General features: G+C 40.9%; 1 non-coding gene across 1 annotated transcript; it reads right to left on the reverse strand.

The window, feature by feature from the left end:
- Nucleotides 1–1,772: 1,772 nt before the first annotated feature.
- Nucleotides 1,773–1,880, reverse strand: LOC112794017 (small nucleolar RNA R71). Its single transcript, XR_003198699.1, has one exon. It is a non-coding gene; the product is annotated as a small nucleolar RNA R71 (small nucleolar RNA).
- Between the last annotated feature and the right edge of the window lie 20,105 nt (nucleotides 1,881–21,985).

The following is a 21,985-nucleotide window of genomic DNA, read 5'->3' on the forward strand; positions in this document are numbered from 1 at the left end:
AATTCCTTTAGACTGAAGCTTTAGACTAACATTGCATGATTCCTGGAATTCTTATTAAAAATTTTGAATCTCTTTATTTTCTTCTCCATATAATTTTCGAAAAAAACCAAAAAAATTACAAGATTATAAAAACCAAAAATATTTCTTGTTTGAGTCTAGTGTCTCATTTTAAGTTTGGTGTCAATTGCATGTTTCTGTTCTTCTTGCATTTATCATGTGTCTTCATTGATCTTCAAGTTGTTCTTGATGATTTACTTGCTCTGATCTTTAAATTCTCATGTTTTGTGTGTTTTGTTGCTTCTCATATGCATTCTCAATTTGTTAGTGTCAGTAGTATACAAACTTCTAAGTTTGGTGTCTTGCATGCATTGTTTATTTGATTTTAGTTGCATTTTGATTTTTCCTCATCATTAAAAATCCAAAAAAAATTTTAATTTGTGTCTTTTCAAGTCAATAATATAGAGAATTGAAGATTCAGAACATACAGCAGAGGAATTACACAGAAAGAGATGGGCGTTCAAAACGCCCAGTGAGGAAGAAAAACTGGCGTTTAAACGCCAGCCAAGGCACCTGGCTGGGCGTTTAACGCCCAAAAGGGTAGCATTTTGGGCGTTTAACGCCAGGATGGCACAAGAGGGAAGATTTTGTTTTTAATTCAAATTTTTTTCAAGTTTTCAAAATTTTTCAAAATCAAATCTTTTTCAAATCATATCTTTCCAATCATATATTTTCAAAATCAATTTCTTTCCAGTTTCAAAAATACTTGCTAACAATTAATGATTTGATTCAACATTTCAAGTATGTTGCCTTTTCTGTTGAGAAAGGTTTAATGTTTGAATCATATCTTTTCTTGTTAGCCAAGTCATTGATTTTATAAAATCAAATCTTTTTAAATTGTTTTTCAATCATATCTTTTTAAAACTATATATTTTCAATCATATCCTCTTAATCACATCTTTTTCAAAAATAGTTTTCAATCATATCTTTTTGATTTCTAATTTCAAAATCTTTTTCAAAAATCACTTTACTTCTTTCTCAATCTTAGTTTTCGAAAATCATCAATCAATTTTCAAAATTCTTTTTCAAAATCTTTTAACTTATTTTCGAAAATTTCTTCCCTTCTTCTCACATTCTAATTCTTCTACCTCCTCCTTCTATTCCTCTGACACCTCAAGGAATCTCTATACTGTGACATAGAAGATTCCATATTTTCTTGTTCTCTTCTCTTTCATATGAGCAGGAGCAAAGACAAAAGCATTCTTGTTGAGGCTGACCCTGAACCTGAAAGGACCTTGAAGTGAAAGCTAAGAGAAGCTAAAGCACAACTCTCTGTAGAGGACCTAACAGAAATCTTCAAAGAAGAAGACATGGCAGCCGAAAACAACAACAATGCCAACAATGCAAGGAAGGTGCTGGGTGACTTTGTTGCACCTACTCCCGACTTCTATGGGAGAAGCATCTCTATCCCTGCCATTGGAGAAAACAACTTTGAGCTTAAGCCTCAATTAGTTTCTCTAATGCAACAGAATTGCAAGTTCCATGGACTTCCATTGGAAGATCCTCATTAGTTTTTAGCTGAATTCTTGCAAATCTGTGACACTGTCAAGACCAATGGAGTTGACCCTGAGGTCTACAGACTTATGCTATTCCCTTTTGCTGTAAGAGACAGAGCTAGAATATGGTTGGACTCACAACCTAAAGAAAGCCTGAACTCTTGGGAAAAGCTAGTCAATGCCTTCTTGGCAAAGTTCTTTCCACCTCAAAAATTGAGTAAGCTTAGAGTGGAAGTCCAAACCTTCAGACAGAAGGAAGGTGAATCCCTCTATGAAGCTTGGGAAAGATACAAACAATTGATCAGAAAGTGTCCTTCTAACATGCTTTCTGAGTGGAGCATCATAGGTATCTTCTATGATGGTCTGTCTGAACTGTCCAAGATGTCATTGGATAGCTCTGCTGGAGGATCTCTTCATCTGTGGAAGACGCCTGCAGAAGCTCGAGAACTCATTGAAATGGTTGCAAATAACCAATTCATGTACACTTCTGAAAGGAATCCTGTGAACAATGGGACGAATCAGAAGAAGGGAGTTCTTGAGATTGATACTCTGAATGCCATATTGGCTCAGAACAAAATATTGACTCAGCAAGTCAATATGATTTCTCAAAGTCTGTCTGGAATGCAAGCTGCACCAGGTAGTACTAAGGATGTTTCATCTGAAGAAGAAGCTTATGATCCTGAGAACCCTTCAATGGAAGAGGTGAATTACATGGGAGAATCCTATGGAAACACCTATAATCCTTCATGGAGAAATCACCCAAATCTCTCATGGAAGGATCAACAGAGACCTCAACAAGGTTTCAACAACAATAATGGTGGAAGAAACAGGTTTAGCAATGGCAAGCCTTTTCCATCATCTTCTCAGCAACAGATAGAGAATTCTAAGCAGAGCTACTCTGACTTAATAACCCTGGTCTCTGATCTAATCAAAACCACTCAAAGTTTCATGACTGAAACAAGGTCCTCCATTAGAAACTTGGAGGCACAAGTGGGTCAGCTGAGTAAGAAAGTTACTGAACTCCCTCCTAGTACTCTTCCAAGTAATACAGAAGAGAATCCAAAAGGAGAGTGCAAGGCCATCAACATGGCCGAACTTGGAGAGGAAAAAGAGGTAGTGAGCGCCACTAAGGAAGACCTCAATGGACGTCCACTGGCCTCCAATGAGTTCCCTAATGAGGAACCATGGGAATCTGAGGCACACACTGAGACCATAGAGATTCCATTGGATTTACTTCTGCCATTCATGAGCTCTGATGAGTATTCTTCCTCTGAAGAGGATGAAGATGTCACTGAAGAGCAAGTTGCCAAGTACCTTAGAGCAATCATGAAGCTAAATGACAAGTTATTTAGTAATGAGACTTGGGAGAACGAACCTCATTTGCTCACCAAAGAACTGGATGACTTGACTAGGCAGAGATTACCTCAAAAGAGACAGGATCCTGGGAAGTTTTCAATACCTTGTACCATAGGCACCATGACCTTTGAGAAGGCTCTGTGTGATCTAGGGTCAAGCATAAACCTTATGCCTCTCTCTGTAATGGAGAAGCTAGGGATCTTTGAGGTACAAGCTGCAAGAATCTCACTAGAGATGGCAGACAATTCACGAAAACAAGCCTATGGACTTGTAGAGGATGTTCTGGTAAAAATTGAAGACCATTACATCCCTGCTGATTTCATAGTCCTAGAGACTGAGAAGTGCATGGATGAATCCATCATCCTTGGCAGACCCTTCCTAGCCACAGCAAAGGCTGTGATTGATGTTGACAGAGGAGAATTGATCATTCAAGTGAATGAAGAATCCCTTGTGTTTAAGGCTCAAGGATATCCCTTTGTAACCATGGAGAGGAAGCATGAAGAGCTTCTCTCAAAACAGAGTCAAATAGAGCCCCCACAGTCAAACTCTAAGTTTGGTGTTGGGAGGCCTCAACCAACTTCTAAGTTTGGTGTTGAACCCCCACATTCAAACTCTAAGTTTGGTGTTGGGAGGTTCCAACATTGCTCTGAGTATCTGTGAGGCTCCATGAGAGCCCTGACAAACCCCAATTTGACGGTTTGTTGTGTATTAAATTTAGAGTATTTTGATAACCTTTTGTCACACTTAGCCTATGAATTAAGCATGGTTTTGTTATCTCTCCCATATTTGTGCTTAAGTGTAAAAACATGCTTTTTAAGCCTTATCTTGATGAATTCTAATTTCTCTTTGATTCCATAAGATGCCTTGATGTGTTTGCTAGTAATCTCAGGTTGAAATAGGCTAGACATGGATCAAAGGAAGCAAGGAAGAAAGCCTGCAAGTGGAGAGAAGCACTAAAAGCCAAAGAGCTGATCCAGGTCATGCACGCGTACGCGCACAAGGCGCTCGCGCGCACATTGCGAAAAAGGCCAAGGACGCGCACGCGTACCATGCGCGCACGCGCCGATGATGGCACATGACTTCATTTATGTAACACGTGCCTGGCGATTTTGGAGAGGTTTTCAGCAACCAACTTTGGCGCCAAAATGCACATAAAAGCCAAGGATTGAAGGGGATTAAGGACACATGTTCATACATACACACACACTCACTAGGATTAGTTTTAGTTTAGTTTTCTAGAGAGAGAAGCTCTCATTACTCTCTAGAATTAGGATTAGGATTAGGTTTAGGTTAATCTCTCTCTTCTTAGATCTAGATTTAATTCATGCTTGGATTCAATTGTCCTTTGTCAATTCTCAATCTTCTCATCTCTCTCTCTTTCTAGTTATGTGTTTCTATAATTGTAGTTCTTCATTTTGTTTTGGATAGATTGTTGTCCTTTAGTTTCATTTCAATAATGCAATTTGAGGTAATTCAAGATAAATGTGATTTCCTTGATTGTTGTTGTTAATTCTTTGCAATAATTGTTGTTAGATTCTATTCTTGTTGTTGATGTACTATGCTTTTCTTTTATGCCTTCCATGTGTTTGATGAAATGCTTGGTTGGGTTTTAGTGTAGATTTTGTCCCTCTTGGCCTAGGTAGAGTAATTAGTGACTCTTGAGCTATCTAATTCCTTTGTTGAATGATAATTAGAAGTTGCTAATTGATTTGAATACCTCTAAAGCTAGTCTTTCCTTTAGGAGTTGATTAGGACTTGAGGAATCAAATTGATTCATCCAATTGACTTTCCTCCATGGTTAGAGGTTAACCAAGTGGGAGTAATGAACAATTCTCATCACAATTGAGTAAGATAACTAGGATAGGACTTCTAGTTCTCATATCTTGCCAAGAGCTTTTTATAGTTGTTAGTATACTTTCATTGCCATTTACTTTCATGCCTCTTATCCAAAACCCCAAAATAACTCACAACCAATAGCAAGACACTTCATTACAATTCCTAGGGAGAACGACCCGAGGTCCAATACTTCGGTTTATAAATTTTAGGGGTTTGTACTAGTGACAAACAACTTTTTGTACGAAAGGATTATTGTTTGGTTTAGAAACTATACTTTACAACGAGATTTCATTAGTGAAATTCTAAACCGTCAAAAATCCATTTGTCAAAATGGCGCCGCTGCCGGGGAGTGCAATGGTGTTGTGTTATTGGTTGTTGTACATATGTGAATAGTGTAAATAGCTTGCTTTTTGCTTCATTTACTAGTGTAGAATTTTATTTTCCCTTTCCACCATGAATTCTCACTTTGGCTATGAGCTTGGTTCCAATTGTGTTGTAGGTAATGAGAGCTTCAATGAGGAGGTGTATCAAGGATGGAACAATCAAAGGTGGGAGGAGCCATATGCATATGATCAAGCCTCATGGCAACAACCCCCACCAATGCACTATGAAGAAGAGCCATCCTATGACGCATACCAACCCAATGGCTATGGTGAACCACCTTGTGATTTTCAAGAACCACCACCATATGCCTATAAACCATATCCTCAACATGAGTCGCAACCATTCTCACAAGCCTCTCCATACCAAGCACCTTCCTATGATCCATATCCATCATATGACCGATCATCCACACCATATTTTTATGACCATTATGAGCACGAACCTTTAGAACCACCACAAGCATATCAAGATCACCACAAAGAACCACCTCAATACACACCGTCTCCACAACCTTACCAAGAAGAACCACCTTCCTATTATGAACCCTCTCTCCAAAATGATGAACCTTCCTATCCACCACAAGCCCCAATAAACGATCCTCTCACTTTGTTATTTCAAGGACAAGAAGCCATGAAACGGGATACACTTGAGTTTGTGACCAACTTGACCAAGGTAGTGTCCACCTTAGCCTACCGATGTTTGAATGCTCAAGGTACTTCCATGATCCCATGTGAAAAGTCAAAAGAAGAACAAAGCATGAAGGAGACATTGGAAGATTCGGTGGGGGATGGAGGATACCATTTTGTGTTGGAACAATTGGAGGAGCCTATGATCATTGAAGAAAAGGAAGAAGTGGTTGAAGATCTAGGGGATGTTGAAAGTCCATGGGAATGTAGCATCATAGAGCACTTTTCCAAGAAGTTTGAATTTGATGTTGAGGAGGGTGCGCAATCTCCAAGGCATCCCATCATTGAAGACTTGGAAGAAGCTTATCAAGAGATGGATTCGATCATGGATGAATTCCTATCTACAATCGAATCCTCCCCCATTGGACATGAAGTTGGAGCTATAGGAGAGTGTGTACAACCCCCCACGGAAAACAAAAATGGTATGGTGTATATCGAAATTGAAGAATACGAAGAGGTTGATCAAGAGATGAATTCATTCATCGATGAATTCCTATCCAAAGTTGAGTCACCTCCCATTAAACAAAATGTCAACACCAAGCCGTGTAACAAAAGGGAAACGGTTGAATTTAAAGAAGCTTATGAAGAGGTGGAAACAACCAAAGATGAGCACAAAGAGGTAGATCTTGCATTGTCTAAGTGTGGGGAAATCTTCCTTCCCAAGCTACCATCAAACGCAACATTTAAGTGGGTAAAATCTCTATCTCTAAGCTTTAATTTCTCACTTGAATATGGTTTGATTGAAAATGATGGTCAACTTAGAACTCTTTGTGGAATTAAAAGTAAGAATGAGTTGTGTAGTGGTTGGAAAGTAGGTGTTAAGCTCATTAAGGTGAAGGCTTCAAGGTATAGGGATGATGTTGGGAAAAGGATCACCTTGTGTGGATCTAGAAGGAAGCATTGTTGGAGTAAAGAGAATTCCATGTGTCCACCACATTTATGTCAACTACCCATCCGACAAAATCATGGAACTCAACTAACGGATGGATGCGAAAATAAGATATGGGATCCCGGTTCGATATGTGAAGACCAAATATGGGGACTCGTATTTTGGGTAGAAATCCGCCCAAGCTCAATGAAAATGGTTGGAAATTCTGTCAACCAATTGAGGAGCATGGATCCTTGGAGATTCAAGGATGAGTACAAACATAAGCCACCATGACAAAGAGCTTCTCAAATGTCCAACTTAAGGACTTAAACTAAAAGTGCTAGGTGGGAGACACCCCACCATGGTAAACTCTTTCCAATCTTTTACATTTACTTAATAAGTGATTTGAGTTACCATTGTAGGTAGATGTTTCATACAAATTTGTTTGTACAATTTAATTGTTAGCTTAGTCATATACATGTTGTGTTTAGTAGTAGATGAATAATATCAAAATTGCATTTTTGTGAATTGTATGATGGTTGAGTGAATAAGAGTTGTGAACACTAAGGGGAGCACCCAACAGTTTGTTTTATGATAAAAAAAAAAAAAGGGTGGACGCGAGCGCACTATGTACGCACACGCGTCCCTGTGAGGATGCACCACGAGCCAAACACCAGAGAGTTGGGCCTCCCATGGGCAAACATTATGCCTCGAGCCCAACTCGACCCACGCGGACGCGCAAAACGTGCGTGCGCGCCGTTTTTAAGAACACGGACATTCACGCGGACGCGTACATGCCGCGTCCGCGCCAATTCACTGCTGCAGGTTTTTGAGCCAAACTCCAGAGAGTTGAGCCGGCTCTGGGCTAGCTTTAGGCCCCAGGCTCAACTCAACCTGCGCGAGCGCGCACATCGCGCCAACGCGCCATCTCATACCTTAGCAATGTACGCGGACGCGCGCTTGCCGCGCGCGCGTCCATGAGTGCTGCCGCCAATCTAGGTCAAGGACCCGAAAGTTGGGCGTGCCTCAAGCCCACTCTAAGCCTCAGGCCCAATCTAACATACGCGTGCGCGCACTATACGCGCACGCACCCATACCTATCCTGCCACCCACGCTAGAGCGCACTACCCGCTCACGCGTGGACCTCCATTCTTCTCACCAAGGCGCGGACGCGTACGTGCCGCGTGCGCGCCGATCTGATTGCGCGACTTCCAGGCCATTCTCCAGAGAGTTAGGCCTGGGTTGGGCCAACTCTATGCCTCTAGCCCAGCCTTAGGCACGCGTGCGCACGCTGTACGCGCACGCGTCCCTTCCAAATGTGCTCATCCACGCTCGAGCGCGCTGCACGCGCACGCGTAGATCACAAGTTTCATCGAGGGACGCGGACGCGCAAAGTGCGCGCGCGCGTCGATTCAAAATTTGGTATAACCCTAATGCGCGACGCATCCTGCGCAGTCGCGCACTCACCCCCCCAACCTCCATCATCTTCCTCCTCCTCTCAACCTCCATACCACCGCCGCAGCAGCAACAGCCACCACCGCCGTCCATCTTCCTTTCTTCTTCCCCCTTTCATCACCACTCACTCTCACCCTTTTCTCTCACTCTCCCACACCGTAACCGGCAGCCTCCGCCACCACCTCATCTTCGCCGCCGGCAGCCCATCTCACTCTCTCTCCTCCCGCTCTGTCCCCTCTCACTCTTTCTCTCTCTCATTCATTCCCTCTCTCCCTTCTCCCCTGGCCGAACCTCCATCACTGCAGCCGCTCATCCTTCCGGCCACCGTTCACGGCGGCACATTTCCTAGCTTATTTCCCCCGCATTCTCCCTTCCGTCACTGATTCCTCCGCTCCCAGGTTCCACTCAATTTTTTCTGTTTTTCTGTTAGCTTTCATTTCTGTTAGTTAGCCAAATTGTATGTTAGTTAGTTTAAATTCTAATTTTGCATGTTAGGTTAGATAGAGATAATTGCGGTTAGGTAGCTAGGGCTGGATAGAGGATTCTAGGCCTGATAAGTGCTCCGTTCGTGCTTAATTTGCTATATGCTTATTTGGATGTTGTTTGTTGATTGTGGACTGATTTTGTGCATCTCATGTTGCCTGAATGATATACCACTGTTGAGATTTTTGATGCTTGCCTACTTGATGTTGTTTTCTATGCTTCTTGTGTTGATTTGCTATCCGGGAACGTCCTGTTTTAAGCCGGAATGCTGCCCGATTTTCATGGAAATTCGTTACATTTTTATCTTAATTCAATTTTGGGCAACTTTCTATCCCCTTGTGACCTCCCGGATTTGCATACTCATGGTGAACATGAACCACAACCTTTCTTTTCATTGTGCATAAATATCATCATATTGCTAATCCATTTTCTTTAGCTTACTAATTTCTTTAACCACCTAACTTCCGCTTACTCTTTAACAATTCTTTCAAAATTATGATGAGATTCTTGCATATTGAATATGGGTTGTTACTTTCAATGCAACTTGCTTTCTTGGCTTATTTGTTCACTTTTGCATAAGTCATTGCAACATCATGGTTGTTTCTTTTTGTCATTTGTCTCCTGAACATGCTTTATTTGTTAAATGCTAAATGTCTTATATATCCTATCATATTTTTCAGGATGTCTGACAAAGGCAAAGCCATAGCCACTACCTCCAAAAAGAGAAAACACTCTACCCCTTCTCTTCCTTCCACATATAAGAATTATGCCAAGAACCCCTTAAATGATGTGGACAGAGAAAATCAGCAGTTACCTTCCACCAATCCGGACAAATTCCCTAATCTCTACTGTAAGCTCCGGTTTTCTAAATATCGGACTACAAAGCTCAACATTGAGAAGAAGCTACTTCTCCCCATGGATGTGAGACGTTCTATTTCCGGTCGGATCATCGATTTGGGTATTGACTTTGTTGACCGGGATTTGGGGGATATTAATGTGTCTTGGGTGAAGGAATTCTACTGCAACTTCTTCTGTCCGACATTGGATTCGGTTCAGGTGAGGGGTAGGGAGATTATGATTACTGAGACTGCCATTGGGGAGGCATTACAGTGCCGCCATGTCCCTGATGAGCTGTGTGCCCACCAGCAGGCTGAGTTAGCCATACACAGCATGACTTTCGATTATGAGGCACTCAGGACTGTCATTGGGTTGCCAGAGGCTACTTGGGTTATGGATGCCAACAATACCAAGCCGAAAGGAATGGCGTTTGCTCATCTGACTAGAGAGGCCAAGACATGGCAGATGATCTTTGCTTGCTATGTCCTTCCCACCACCCATTTTTCTGAGATTCCTATGGAGATGCTTCTACTGATCGGGTGTGTGATGGAGGGGAAGGAGGTCTCTTTCCCTAGACTGATCAGACAGTGTATGTGGCGGGCGCATATTCGTGGCCTACTTCCATTTCCTACATTGGTCACGAGTATGGCGGCCCTAGCCGAGGTGCCTTGGTTGGATGATGATGTGCGACCCCCACCCCCTGATGATGATGACAAGGAGGTTACTATTCCTTGGGGTGGTTGGGTGCACGAGAGGCCACTTGCTAGACGCCGGTCTCGGGCCAGAGCTCCCGTGGGGACACTTTCACCTTCAGCCCCTACAGCTGCCCCATCATCCTCTACAGCTGCAACTCCTTCATCATCCACTGATCCGCCAGCAGCACCTGAGCCTACATATCTCCTAGTCCAGCGTCTTTTCCGGTTCTTAGAGCGTGAGAAGCGCCATATCAGACGCCGTTTGGATCGGATAGACCAGATGTTTGTGGCCCAGGGCCTTGAGCTACCCCCACTTCCCGACTCTCCGGCCTCCGATGAGCAGGATCATCAGGAGGAGGTTGCGGAGGCGCCGGTTCAGCAGCATTCCCCTGCCACTACAGAGCCACTAGAGATTCATGAGGAGCCGGTTCCACAGTCAGAGCCCGAGCCTATCGTTGTACCTCCCACTGATCCTCCGGTTTAGCATCGAGGATGATGCTTGATTTTAAGTGTGGGGAGGGCACCGGTAGCATTATTTGGGAACCGGTGAACTTTTCGGCCTAGTTATCTTATTTCGCACATTTTGTATATATTTTGATGCACCTCTAGTTTGCTTTAGATACTCTTATTGCTTATTTTGGATTTTAGTTACTTTGATGTTTTTGGATATTTTTTTTAGATATTTTGGATGCTAGATTCCGTACTTTTAGTTGGATTCCTCTTTATACATTTTTGTTTATCTTTACTTTTAGTTGTAGTTGTGATTAGAAATCATATTTTGGATTGCAAATATTTAGTCACCCTTTTTGCATAAGAAATTGGTTGAAAGTGAAAAAGGAAAGGGTGAACTAAGAAAATTTTTGGATTTTTCAATCACAACAATGTTTAGTCAAACATTGAAATTTTCCAAAGAGTTTAAATATAGGGCATTAACCCAATTGATTGAAAGGAAAATTTTTGGTAGAACTTGCTTGAATTTCATACTTTGTGAAGCATGTATTGAACTAAGAACACAAGCTTGTGAGACTTGAGCCTATTGATGTGGTTACACTTTATAACCATTTATTTTCCATTCTTGTGTGAAATTGCTCTCTTTCTATGATTGTAATCCTTGATTTGCTTGATTTTATATGTCCATTTATTTCTTGTATTTATGCATTTATATGATTGAGGCCATTATTTCATTAGCTCACCTACCCAAATAGCCAACCTTTTACTATCCATTGTTAGCCAATTTTGAGCTTATGCTTAACCAACTTATTCTCAATTTAGCTCAGTACAAGCCTAAGGCGAAAAACCAATAAAAGTCCTTGTTTGGATCTTTGATTAGTCTAGGCTAGTGAGAGTGTTTATTATTCAAAGTTGGTGAGGTTTGGGAACATTGGAGGGGATAAAAGGGGTAGTACACTTTCATGTTTAGGAATTGGGGTACATACTCATGTATTAATCAAATGAATAGGCCTTATGCATTGATATTCTTGTATATAGTTTGACAAAAGAAAAAGAAATGAAAAAAAAATGAAGAAAAAAATGATGATGAAAAGGAAAAGAATGAAAGAAAATAATAAAAAGGGGACAAATTGCCCCAAAGTGAAGTCAATAAAAAGAAATCAATGCATAGGTGTTATGAATCAAACAAGGATGCATGAATATGTAAGAAAAAGTGAAGAATGGGTAGTTAGAATAGTTTGAGTTTGTATAGGTCATTATATAGTTAGGTGGGAAAGTCTATGCTAATCAAAGATTCAATCTTAGCCCACTTAACCATAAATGATCCTACCTTGACCCTAACCCCATTACAACCTAAATGAAAGACCTCATGATGAATGTATGCATGCATTGAATAAATGTTGATTGTTAGAAGAAATCAAATTTTGAAAAGCTTGATTAGAAGAGAATTGAGTGAATTGACCCTTAAACACTTGAGTGAATAGAGCGGATACACATCCGGTGAGGGTTCAAAAGTTCAATTACATGTGTTCACCCATATTATCTATATTCTTGCAAGTTTAAATTCTTTTAATAATTCAACACAATTGTGGTTTGGAATTAATTCCTATTACCTAGCCCTTGTGCTTACACATGCTCTCTTGGGAATCGATTTGTTTGAATTAAGCATTTGCATTTATTTTAGGTAGTTGCATTTAGATAGGATTCATGTAGTTTAGTTGCATTCAATGTCATACCCCTTAGTTCTTTCTTATTTTAGCATGAGGACATGCTAAGGTTTAAGTGTGGGGAGGTTGACAAACCCCAATTTGACGGTTTGTTGTGTATTGAATTTAGAGTATTTTGATAACCTTTTGTCACACTTAGCCTATGAATTAAGCATGGTTTTGTTATCTCTCCCATATTTGTGCTTAAGTGTAAAAACATGCTTTTTAAGCCTTATCTTGATGAATTCTAATTTCTCTTTGATTCCATAAGATGCCTTGATGTGTTTGCTAGTAATCTCAGGTTGAAATAGGCTAGACATGGATCAAAGGAAGCAAGGAAGAAAGCATGCAAGTGGAGAGAAGCACTAAAAGCCAAAGAGCTGATCCAGGTCATGCACGCGTACGCGCACAAGGCGCTCGCGCGCACATTGCGAAAAAGGCCAAGGACGCGCACGCGTACCATGCGCGCACGCGCCGATGATGGCACATGACTTCATTTATGTAACACGTGCCTGGCGATTTTGGAGAGGTTTTCAGCAACCAACTTTGGCGCCAAAATGCACATAAAAGCCAAGGATTGAAGGGGATTAAGGACACATGTTCATACATACACACACACTCACTAGGATTAGTTTTAGTTTAGTTTTCTAGAGAGAGAAGCTCTCATTACTCTCTAGAATTAGGATTAGGATTAGGTTTAGGTTAATCTCTCTCTTCTTAGATCTAGATTTAATTCATGCTTGGATTCAATTGTCCTTTGTCAATTCTCAATCTTCTCATCTCTCTCTCTTTCTAGTTATGTGTTTCTATAATTGTAGTTCTTCATTTTGTTTTGGATAGATTGTTGTCCTTTAGTTTCATTTCAATAATGCAATTTGAGGTAATTCAAGATAAATGTGATTTCCTTGATTGTTGTTGTTAATTCTTTGCAATAATTGTTGTTAGATTCTATTCTTGTTGTTGATTTACTATGCTTTTCTTTTATGCCTTCCATGTGTTTGATGAAATGCTTGGTTGGGTTTTAGTGTAGATTTTGTCCCTCTTGGCCTAGGTAGAGTAATTAGTGACTCTTGAGCTATCTAATTCCTTTGTTGAATGATAATTAGAAGTTGCTAATTGATTTGAATACCTCTAAAGCTAGTCTTTCCTTTAGGAGTTGATTAGGACTTGAGGAATCAAATTGATTCATCCACTTGACTTTCCTCCATGGTTAGAGGTTAACCAAGTGGGAGTAATGAACAATTCTCATCACAATTGAGTAAGATAACTAGGATAGGACTTCTAGTTCTCATATCTTGCCAAGAGCTTTTTATAGTTGTTAGTATACTTTCATTGCCATTTACTTTCATGCCTCTTATCCAAAACCCCAAAATAACTCACAACCAATAACAAGACACTTCATTACAATTCCTAGGGAGAACGACCCGAGGTCCAATACTTCGGTTTATAAATTTTAGGGGTTTGTACTAGTGACAAACAACTTTTTGTACGAAAGGATTATTGTTTGGTTTAGAAACTATACTTTACAACGAGATTTCATTAGTGAAATTCTAAACCGTCAAAAATCCATTTGTCAAGCCCACTGTCAAGCTACTGACATTAAAGAAGCGCTTGTTGGGAGGCAACCCAATGTTATATTTATCTAATTTCCTTTGTTATTTTATGTTTTCTGTAGGTTGATGATCATGGGAAGTCACAAAATCAATTGAAAAAGCAAAACAGAAAGAAAAACAGCACACCCTGGAGGAGAATCTTGCTGGCGTTTAAACGCCAGTAAGGGCAGCAAATGGGCGTTTAACGCCCAGTCTGGCACCATTCTGGGCGTTTAACGCCAGAAAGAGGCACCAGACTGGCGTTAAACGCCAGGAAAGGGCAAGAAGTTGGTGTTTAAACGCCAGAAATGGGCACCAGCCCGGCGTTTAACGCCAGAATTGGCATAAAGAGCATTTTTGCTCGCCACTTGGGGCAGGGATGACTTTTTCTTGACACCTCAGGATCTGTGGACCCCACAGGATCCCCACCTATCCCACCACTCTCTCTCTTCTTCACCCATTCACCAATCACCTCAATACCTCTTCCCCAAAATCCCCTCACCTATCAAATCCCACTATTCTCTTCACCACTCACATCCATCCTTCATAAAACCCTACCTACCTCACCATTCAAATTCAAACCACTTTCCCTCCCAAACCCACCCATAATGGCCGAACCATACACCCCCTCTCCACTCCTATATAAACCCATCTTTACTCCTTCATTTTCACACAACCTAAACACTACTTCTCTCCTTGGCCGAAATATAAAGCCACATCCATCTCCTCTATTTCTTCTTCTTCTACTCTCTTCTTTCTTCTTTTGCTCGAGGACGAGCAAACCTTCTAAGTTTGGTGTGGTAAAAGCATTGCTTTTTGTTTTTTCATAACCATTTATGGTATTTATGGCCGGAGAAACCTCTAGAAAGAGGAAAGGGAAGGCAAAAGCTTCCACATCCGAGTCATGGGAGATGGAGAGATTCATCTCAAGGGTGCATCAAGACCACTTCTATGAAGTTGTGGCCAAGAAGAAGGTGATCCCCGAGGTCCCTTTCAAACTCAAAAAGGGTCAACTTTGATCAAAGGTTGGACCAAGTCCTCATAGACATTTGTGAAGAGGGTGCTCAATGGAAGAGAGATTCAAGAGGGAAGCCGGTTCAACTGAGAAGGCATGACCTCAAGCCCGTGGCTAGAGGATGGTTGGAGTTTATCCAATGCTCAATCATTCCCACTAGCAACCGGTCCGAAGTTACTATAGACCGGGCTATCATGATTCATAACATCATGATTGGAGAGGAAGTAGAAGTTCATGAGGTTATATCCCAAGAACTTTATAAGGTGGCAGACAAGTCCTCTACCTTGGCAAGCCCATCACTAAGAAAAGGATGGAGCAAACAAGAGATCCCACTCATCATGAAATCCCTGAGATACCTCAAGGGATGCACTTTCCTCCACAAAATTATTGGGAGCAAATCAACACCTCCCTAGGAGAATTGAGTTCCAACATGGGACAACTAAGGGTGGAGCACCAAGAACATTCCATTCTCCTCCATGAAATTAGAGAAGATCAAATAATCATGAGAGAGGAGCAACAAAGAGAAGGAAGAGACATTGAGGAGCTCAAGCACTCCATAAGATCTTCAAGAGGAAGAACAAGCCGCCATCACTAAGGTGGACCCGTTCTTTAATCTCCTTGTTCTTTAATTTCCTGTTTTTCGAATTTTTATGCCTATGTTTATCCATGTTTGTGTCTTATGATCATTAGTGTCTTAGTGTCTATGCCTTAAAGTTATGAATGTCCTATGAATCCATCACCCTTCTTAAATGAAAAATGTTCTCAATTGAAAAAGAGAAGAATTGCACAAATTCTGAATTTTATAGCAGATTAATTATTTTGATGTGAAGGCAATACTTTGACTTCTGAATGTATGCTTGAACAGTGCATATGTCTTTTGAATTTGTTGTTCATGAATGTAGGCTCTTGAAAGAATGATGAAAAAGGAGACATGTTACTGAGGATCTGAAAATCACAAAAATGATTCTTGAAGCAAGAAAAAGCAGTGAATTAAAAAAAAACGAAAAAAAGGGGAAAAGAAAAAGATATAATAAAGTTGTGATCCAAGGCAAAAAGAGTGTGCTAAAGAACCCTGGACACCTCTAATTGGGGACTCTAGTAAAGCTGAGTCACAATCTGAAAAGGTTCACCCAGTTGTGTATCTGTGGCATGTATGTATCCGGTGGTAATACTGGAAGACAGAGTGCTTTGGGCCACAGCCAAGACTCACAAAGTAGCTATGTTCAAGAATCATCATACTTAACTAGGACAATCCATAACACTATCTGGATTCTGAGTTCCTAGAGAAGCCAATCATTCTGAATTTCAAAAGATAAAGTGAGATGCCAAAACTGTTCAGAGGCAAAAAGCTAAAGCCCCGCTCATCTAATTAATACTGATCTTCATAGATGTTTTTGGAATTCATTGCATATTCTCTTCTTTTTATCTTATTTGATTTTCAGTTGCTTGGGGACAAGCAACAATTTAAGTTTAGTGTTGTGATGAGCGGATAATTTGTACGCTTTTTAGCATTGTTTTTAGTATGTTTTAGTTAGTTTTTACTATATTTTTATTAGTTTTTAGTTAAAATTCACTTTTCTGGACTTTACTATGAGTTTGTGTGTTTTTCTGTGATTTCAGGTATTTTTTGGCTGAAATTGAGGGACCTGAGCAAAAATCTGATTCAGAGGCTAAAAAGGACTGCAGATGTTGTTGGATTCTGACCTCCCTGCACTCGAAGTGGATTTTCTGGAGATACAGAAGCCCAATTGGCGCGCTCTCAACTGCGTTGGAAAGTAGACATCCTGGGCTTTCCAGAAATGTATAATAGTCCATACTTTAACCGAGATTTGATGGCCCAAACAGGCGTTCCAAGTCAGCTCAAGAATTCTGGCGTAAAACGCTGGAACTGGCACAAGAATGGGAGTTAAACGCCCAAACTGGCACAAGAGCTGGCTTTTAACTCCAAGAAGAGTCTCTAAACGAAAATGCTTCAATGCTCAGCCCAAGCACACACCATGTGGGCCCGGAAGTGGATTTTTATGTCATTTACTCATTTCTGTAAACCCTAGGCTACTAGTTCTCTACAAATAGGACCTTTTACTATTGTATTATCATCTTTTGATCACTTGAGATCTTTTGATCACTTTAGATCCTTAGATCGTCTTTGGACGTCTAGTTCTTAGATTATTGGGTGCTGGCCTCTCGGCCATGCCTAGACCTTGTTCTTATGTATTTTCAACGGTGGAGTTTATACACACCATAGATTAAGGTGTGGAGCTCTGTTGTACCTCGAGTATTAATGCAATTACTATTGTTCTTCTATTCAATTCAACTTATTCTTGTTCTAAGATATTCATTCGCACCCAAGAACATGATGAATGTGATGATTATGTGACGCTCATCATCATTCTCACTTATGAACGCGTGCCTGATAACCACTCCCGTTCTACAAGCAAACAAGGCTTGAATGTTTATCTCTTGGATTCCTTAATCGGAATCTTCGTGGTATAAGCTAGAATTGATGGCGGCATTCAAGAGAATCCGGAAGGTCTAAACCTTGTCTGTGGTATTCTGAGTAGGATTCAAGGATTGAATGACTGTGACGAGCTTCAAACTCGCGATTGTGGGGCGTTAGTGACAAACGCAAAAGAATCACTGGATTCTATTCCGACATGATCGAGAACCGACAGCTGAATAGCGGTGCTGTGACAGAGCGCGTTGAACATTTTCACTGAGAGGATGGGAGGTAGCCACTGACAATGGTGAAACCCTACATACAGCTTGCCATGGAAAGGAGTAAGAAGGATTGGATGAAGAGAGTAGGAAAGCAGAGAGACGGAAGGGACAAAGCATCTCCATACGCTTATCTGAAATTCTCACCAATGAATTGCATAAGTATCTCTATCTTTATTTTATGATTTATTCATAAATCATTCATAACCATTTGAATCTGCCTGACTGAGATTTACAAGATGACCATAGCTTGCTTCATACCAACAATCTCCGTGGGATCGACCCTTACTCGCGTAAGGTTTATTACTTGGATGACCCGGTGCACTTGCTGGTTAGTTGTGCGAAGTTGTGATAAAAGAGTTGAGATTGCAATTGAGCGTACCATGTTGATGGTGCCATTGATGATCACAATTTCGTGCACCACATAGTAAAAGTACAAGAAAATTAAAATCTACAACTATAGGCTTGCAAGAAATTAACAATAACAACTCAAATCAACAATAAAAGAGCATTAAACATCAAATTGCATTAGAAGAGATCCAAATCCAACATGAGCATTCATGAACATAAAAGAGACATAAAAAGAAAAATCAACCAGAGAACTATGAGAATTAAAGAGTAGGAACAAGAAATTGTAAAGGAAACAAGATGAGAACAAGAAATTGGATCTAGATCTAAGATGCAAAATAACCTAAGAACCCTAATTCTAGAGAGAAGAAGGAGCTTGTCTCTCTAGAAACTAAATTACATGATGCCAATTCTACAACTAAGTGCTCCTCCCTTTGTCCAATCTTTAATTCTGCATGAAATAGCCTCTGAAATCCATTGGAAATTGGGCCTGGAAGGCTCAGAAATCGCCCCCCAGTGTTTTCACTTTAATGAAGTCACATGCAACCATCGACAATTTGCTATCCACATGTACGCGTCGCCATGCGACGTAATCTTCCACGTGTGCGCGTATGTTGCGCGTGCGCGTCGGTGAATATACTCCAAATCCTTGATTTTCATGAGTTCTCCACGTTGCATAATTTTCTCTTCACTCCTTTGACTTATTCCTAGCCTTTTCAACCTAAACTCACTCAACAAACGCATCAAGGCATCTAATGGAATCAAAAGTGAATTAAAATCACCAAATTAAAGGCCTAAAAAGCATGTTTTTACACTTAAGCACAAATTAAGGGAGAATTACAAAACGATGCTATTTCATTGAATAAATGTGAGAAAAGATGATAAAATCCCTCAAAATAAGCGCAAGATAAATCACAAAATTGGGGTTTATCATGTATTTTGTACTGTTGCCTCCAAAGGGTGCCCCTGGGGTTTTGGTGATGATTCTTTTTGCTTTCATGAATCCTGGGGTGCCCTTTTGCTGTTATACCTGTTGTTTGATGGTTGTTTCTTCATTTTCTGTTTCTGTCCGAGTTGTTTGGTAGTGACCCCTTTTTCTTTTCTCTTACTGTAGGTATAGTCGTTCTATTTTTTCACGTAAAAACATTGTCGAGATGTCTACAAAGGTTCCCCTGGTATGGCTGACTGGTTAGATTCTATAGTGTTGATGTGTGTCACTATGGCCAACCCGGAGTATTGTGAGAAACTTAGGAGATTTCGTAGGATCTGTGAGCGTAGGGAGGATAAGAACTATGAATTGGTGTTGATTGACCTTGAAGAGAGAGTTAGCTTTCCTCCCTTAAATCGGACAGAGCATCCTTTCTTTTATGCCTATGACTATTTCTTTAGCCAACTAGGTATTACTCTTCTTTTTACTACTTTCGAAACCGAACTCTTGTAGAACTGTAATGTGGCCGCTTCACAGATTCATCCGAACTCTTGGGCTTTTATAAAGATTTTTTAGTTGCTGTGTCAAGAACTAGGTGTCCATCCTTCCCAGTCCCTTTCCTTTACTTGTTTGTGCTAACCAAGCCGGAATGGCCAAATAGAAGGCTTCTTGGATCTCCTTTCGAGCTACCGAAGGGAGAAAGGTTTTTTCCATGTTTGATGACTCTTTTCGGGACTTTAAAAATTTTTATTTTAAAGTTCAAGCTGTTGAGGATGTTTGCTCTTTCTTTCTGGATGAAAATGATGAGCCGACCTTTCCCTTATGGTGGCAAAAAAATACAGTCGTTCTTAAGTACCCCTGGGAGATTTTAGATGAAGTAGAGAGGGCTTTGGTGGGTATGTTAGAGGAGCATTGGGGGGAGCCTCCTCATCTGGATACTAAGAAGTTTCTAGGAGATCCTGCTCTTCTCCGCTCCAAGCTAGGTAGAGTCCGAGCTCCTCCTTTATAGAAAGTCTTTTTTACTGATTGTGATTTGGCCCTTATCTGTTGTGTGACAATTTTCTTGGCTTCTTTTCAGAGATGGTGTCGTTTTCTGATTCAATGAAAGTTTTTTGTAAGGCAAAGAAGGCGGTAGCTGCCTAGAATTTGTCAAAGAAGAGCTATACCCAGACCTATGGCGAGCTCTTGGAAACCAGGGAGAAGCTTCAGTCTGCTTATGATGATTATGCTGAGCTCCAAGGCCATATGGTGGATGGAATGACTGCTATGTATGAAAATCTGAAGTCCCAGGTCCAAGTTCTTACTCCTGATGTTGATCTTACTTTATTCAGTGTGGATAATATTGATGAGAATGGTAAGATCATTCCTGCTCCTGATGATGACGAGATTCCTCCTCCTGTGTCGACAGCCAAGGCTTCTGCAGCCCCTGAGTCATCCGCAGCTCCTTCCACTGAGGTGGTCCCTCCGGAGCCCGAGCCTGACCTAGAGATTCTGAATGGGCCAGATGGAGTCGTCAATGCCACCCCGATCTCGACCATTCCTCCTTCTCCTAAAGATGTAGCTGCTGGAGCGAATTTGGATCCTTTATAATTCTCTTTTTCATATCTCCTTTTAATATGTATTTGAGGTGGTCTGGTCTGTGGAACTTTTGAACTTTGTAAGTTTTTTTGGATGACTTTTCTGACACTTGTTGCTTCTCAGCAACCATCTCTTTTAATTAAAACACTTTCAACTCTTGGGTTGCCATTGGGCAACCCTTGAGTTTTTAATGTTTGAATTCCTATGTTTGCTAACATGCCGACTTAGCTTTTGGCGATGTTCTTTGTATTATTTAGGTTGCTTTCTCAACCCTTGCATGGTTCATATATTTGTCCCAGTGGTTCTTAGGATGCGACCTTTTGGTGGTGCTTTGTGACAGTCGGGCTTTCTATTCAGGGTCTAAATAACTTTTTAGGTAGTGTTCTCATGCGGAACCTTTTTCCTTTTAGTGTATTTAGACGACTTCTTAGCCCCGCCTTTGAGGTCGCGCTTCTGCTTTAAGTAGCGTCCTTTTTCAGGGCTTGTACCTTTTAGCTGAGTTCTTTGAGCCTAGGCTTTTTAACCTTTTTGGCCTTTGTGTGGTGTTTGTCCCTTTTTAGTGATCCTTTCAGTGGTTCGACTTCTCTATTAAGCCTTCTCAAGTTATTTTTAGTAATCCCATTTTTAGTCCAACATCGTCAGGTCACTTTATATGGGTTACTTTTTATAACTTCTTGCATTAACTCGAGCTTTTATCGCTTCACCTTGCCAACCTCTTTTAATCGGGTGGTGAATTTTGTGTTTATGAGCGTATTAATGCGTCTTGGTAGGAAATTTTTTTATGGAATCGACAAATTTTATTCAATTAGTAAAGTGAAAATATAAATAAGAGTGTGTACACGTGAGTGCTTACCTTTCTAGCTCGGGTAGCCTTTAGATCTCGGCCTGGCGCCTCATTAAAAAACCTTTTTTAGGAAAAAGAGTGCGCCTTGGCCAAAGATCTTTTCTAGCTATAGTACCTTCTTAGGTTACAGGCGTGCTATGACCTTGGTAGCTCTCGCCCTTGGAGGTCGGCCACCCTCTAGTAACCTTTCTCTAGTACTTCTGTAACTCGGTATAGCCCCTTCCAGTTGGCTGCTAGCTTCCCTTTTCCTGACCAATCTACTCCGATATCATTTCGGATTGAGATGACATCGTTGGTGGCGAAGCTTCGCTGAATTACCTTCCGATTATACCTTAAAGCCATTCGACACTTTAGTGCTTCCTCTCTAATCCGAACTCTTTCTCGGACTTCTGGAAGTAGGTCGAGCTCTTTCCTTTGTGCTTGGGAGTTGGTGTCTTCGTTGTAGAAGATCACTCTAGGGAATCCTTCTTCTACTTCAACAGAAATCATTGCTCTATTCCGTAAGCAAGTCGGAAGGGTGATTCTCCGGTGGTGGAGTGTGGTATTGTCCGGTATCCCCAAAGGACTTGCAGGAGCTCTTCGGCACAAGCTCCCTTAGAGTCCTGTAGTCTCTATTTTAGCCCGGCCAATAAGACTTTGTTGGCGGCTTCCGCGTG

This window comes from Arachis hypogaea, chromosome 3 (genome assembly GCF_003086295.3).
Source record: "Arachis hypogaea cultivar Tifrunner chromosome 3, arahy.Tifrunner.gnm2.J5K5, whole genome shotgun sequence".
Classification (NCBI taxonomy): domain Eukaryota; kingdom Viridiplantae; phylum Streptophyta; class Magnoliopsida; order Fabales; family Fabaceae; genus Arachis; species Arachis hypogaea.